We start from the raw sequence: 4,108 nt of genomic DNA, 5'->3' as shown, positions 1-4,108 counted from the left end.
CATGAGATGGAGTGCTCCAAAATGACTATGGAAAGTGTACTGTGAGAGATCCCTAGTCCACGGTACACCAAAGCCAGCACAGTTCAGATGCACAAAACACAGAGAAGGAGGACTGCAAACCACACATCCGTCCTCTCTGCTGTAAGGGGTTTCACAAATCAAACCTGCTGTCAAGACTTAAGGTGGCCCCTCAGCAGAGCAAGCCATAAAAGTGCCAAGAGTGTGGTGTGGCCTTTGTCCAGGTGGTCAGGTTAAAAAGATATCTATAAATGCACTCTGGACTGCAGTCTTTCTACTGAGATGAGTGTGGGGGACTTTCACTCAGCTGGCATCCCTGCAACCCTCAGCAGATTCATTCTGGAGAGAAAGCAGTCTCCTGTGCTTCCTCTGCTCATGCTGTCACTCAGCTAGGGACGTTGAGGAGGCATGATGGACTCATAAAGTGGAGGGACCCTAGTGGCTGAGCTGTCAAGTTTATCTTCACCTTTTGTTTTTATGTCTATTAAGATCTATTCAATAAAACAAGTTTTCTGTCACTAACTTACTCAGTTCAGGCTTTTCCTCCAGACTCTGCCTCTCATGAATGGCTTGAAATCAATCTAAGAATGCAGTTTTTCCCCCCTCAGAAATGCCATGGTTATTTCTAGCAGGAATAAGATAGGTATTTACTGATATAGATAATACTGTTATTAATGGCTGAAAATTAAATACATTATTACAGTTGAGTTTATAGCTGATAAACTGTAAAAATTATTTAATTCTCAAATAAATAAGCCTTACCAAGAAGCCAAGACATTTTTGTAATCTGGTATTCTGCTTGGTTTCTGAAGGACTAGTCTTTACTGAAGTTTTCTGTAATTGCAATCCCTGCGATGCTTTGCATGCAGTTCTGAATGTAAATGTAGCCTCTTTCCTCAAGTCCATTTGCAGTCTGGTTTATCTTTGTCGTTAATGATTGTACTTTTCAAAAGAAAGTATTTATTTTTCTTAAAAGCTGTGACAATACTTATTTGGATGATTTTTCAAACTACATATACCAGTTTATATATTCCAAGAGTAATCATTACATTTATAAGACAGAACATGACTGATTTCCTGTATCAGTAATACATTCATTTCAGTATTTGAAGAAATTTGTTTACCCCTTTGGAGTATAAGCTGTCTTAGTTATCTTGTTTGTTTTTTCTTTTAAAAATTATCCAAAAGATAGTCTTTGATAGGGCTTACTTTGCAAGTCTGTGTTAGCCCTTTTGCTATTATAACTGACTTAAGTTCCTGGGTTTTGGTGCTGGAGACATATTTGGAAGTGGAATTCAAAAGAGAATCTTAATTTTAGGCCAGTTGTTGAGCTTCAGGAGGCCTGTGACTCCTTGAAATTTAACACAAAACATCAGTAATGAGGGGTTTTTGATAGGGTCCGCAGCTTTTATTGGATTCTTGTGATTGTATTGAAGTAGCTTGTGATTCAAGAAAAGGTTCAGAAGCACTTTCATCATGAAGATTTAGGAAACAGTTGCAGATCTAATTGGTTATAGCATTTTGGAAACTCTGGAGTGATTTTCAGACTCACTCACTCTAATTTTATCCTTATACTTTGTTCTTTACTACTTTTCTCAGGACTGGTATATCAATACAAAAGCACCATCTTTAGTATACTTGTAATAAATGCTTTCCTTCATATTTATAATTATACGGACAGTAATCCTTTGCATGGTGTTTCCTTTTCTGCAAAATGGGGATAATATTATAATATAGCCCTCAAAGGATTGTGTTTTAGGCTCTGGAGAACTAGGAATTTCTCCCCTTTCTAGGGAAGACCATACATTGATTTACTTATCTCTGAATTAAGAATTGAAATACACCAAGAAAGAGAGTGATCAAAAGGGATTCATACTTACAATTCCTTATCAGATGTGATGCTGGTGTCCAGATATTTCTGCCCCCTTCTCAAAGGCTCCCTCTTCCTGGGCCCTGGAGCTATTAAGGCTCACTTGACAATGGGACAGATTACACAAGGGTACCCATGCAACAACTGGGCCTCAACCAGCCTTAGTGGGTGGCCATTGGAGAGAATGTGGCAAGAGGAAGCAGACATGTTTCCAACCCTTCTGGCAATTTACTTAGGGCAGAAATCAGGGCTTATGGTGACACTGAGTGACTAGTCTCTTACTCGTTAGGAGGAAGTTGTTCTTTATATTATTGTTTCTTATCTATTGTGGCATTACAAATTACCAACCAAAATTCAACATCTTAAAAAAAACAAGCATTTATTATTTTACGCAGTTTCCAAGGATCAGTAATTTGAGAGCCACTTAGCTGCACAGTTCTAGCTGTTAGTCTTTCATGGGGTTTCAATCAAGTAGTCAGCCAGGTCTCCAGTCAACTGAACGCTTGACTGGGGCTAGAGGATCCACTTACAAGCTCACTGATGTGGCTGCTGGCGGAACACCCCAGGTCCTCACCATAGGGCCTCTCTACAAGGCTGCTCATGACATGGTGGCTGTCTTCTGCCAGAGCAAGTGAATGAGGGAAAAAGAGAGAGAAAGAGAAACAAAGCATCCTATGGAAGCCACAGTACTTTTTATGCCTAGCCTCCAAAGTCACACACCATCACTTCTGCTTTATTCTGTCCATTAGAACCGAGTCACTAAGTCCAGCCCACACTAAAAGGGAAGGAAACTAGGCTCTACTCTCGAAGGGAGGTATGTCAAAGAATTTGTGAACACATTTTTAAAACCACCACAGTGATGATGGAAAATAAAAATGTAAGCAGGCATAACTTCTAAACCAAAAGGCAAGACATTTGCTACACATTCTCCTTGTTGCAGACAGGCAGCCTATTAGAAAGGACATGTAGACCTTACTGACCTTTGCTTAACAATAACAGACAATAACCATTACCTATTAATCTTGATTGCATTCCTGGAAAGGAAAATTATTGCAGACCCCATGTGGGAATATTTTTCAAGGACCTTTCATAACAGATTGTTGTAGGAATTAATTGAGATAATGAATGTAGTGCCCGATCCCTAAAAAGTGTTCACTAAATGGTAGTTATTTTTATCCTTTCACCAAGCCTTATTAACTCCTTAGTTATCTAAGGAGTTAGCCCTGAAATCTATGGCATCTTCACCTCTGTCCCCACTTGTCCTTGACTTCATCTGAACTACCACAAGAGAATCCCTGTATCCCTGTTTTTTGCTTCTTCCATGTCTTCTTTGTTTTTAACAAGAGGTTTTTCTTTAAATCTTAGTGATAACTTATATTTTATAGCAGTTCTATTCATTTGCTGAACCAATCTGCCGAGTTCCTGACACTCCTAAACAGTGAAACTCTGAACCAATTTGACTGAAAGTTGAGGGTGGGGGTGGTTAAGGAGAAAAATGAGGAGGAGAGACAGATAAAAACATTATCCAGACAGTGGAAAAATTGTACTGGCATGGTTTAATGCAGAATGGAGAGAGGGAAATTGATGTTAAAAATGAGCTTTCCTGTCAACTTAAACAGCTGCCCTCTTCTGGTTTGATGAAACATTGAGTCACTCCATCTTTGGCAATATGTTCATGGGTCATTGAGTTTGTAGTTCGTATTCTAGTTCTGAGTCTAGCAATGACATCTGCTTGAGTGTTCTGGCAATTACACTAATGCTTTACACAAAATTTTCTTCCAAGCAAGATTTTTTAAGGTCTAGTTGGAATTCCTGGGTTATCTATTGTGTTCATATCAGGTTAATATAGCTTTTCAATGTGCATGCATTTACATTATGGAGTGTGTAAATGTTGAGTGCCAAGATTAATGCTGGTATATTTTTCTGTGTAAGGCACAGGCACAGAATGTTTCTTTAGTCAGTGATATGAAACAACAGTGGGCCTTCAAGAAGTATTACTCCTTTAACTCCAATTTATTCCGCCTGGCTAGGTTATTGACAATTTCCAAGGCATTAATGATTAAGAGCTGCCAACCCAGACTCTCCCAGATTCATTAAGTCATTCACAGGTCTTTGTTCCTGAGTCATGCTATGATTTCTGCTGTGCTATGTTTCAATTTTTATCATCGTTTGAATTTATTGTCATCCACTTTAAAAATGCACATCAACAACTTCATTCCA

The sequence above is a fragment of the Chlorocebus sabaeus genome, chromosome 25, assembly GCF_047675955.1.
Source record: "Chlorocebus sabaeus isolate Y175 chromosome 25, mChlSab1.0.hap1, whole genome shotgun sequence".
Lineage (NCBI taxonomy): Eukaryota > Metazoa > Chordata > Mammalia > Primates > Cercopithecidae > Chlorocebus > Chlorocebus sabaeus.
This window is presented reverse-complemented; position numbering follows the sequence as displayed.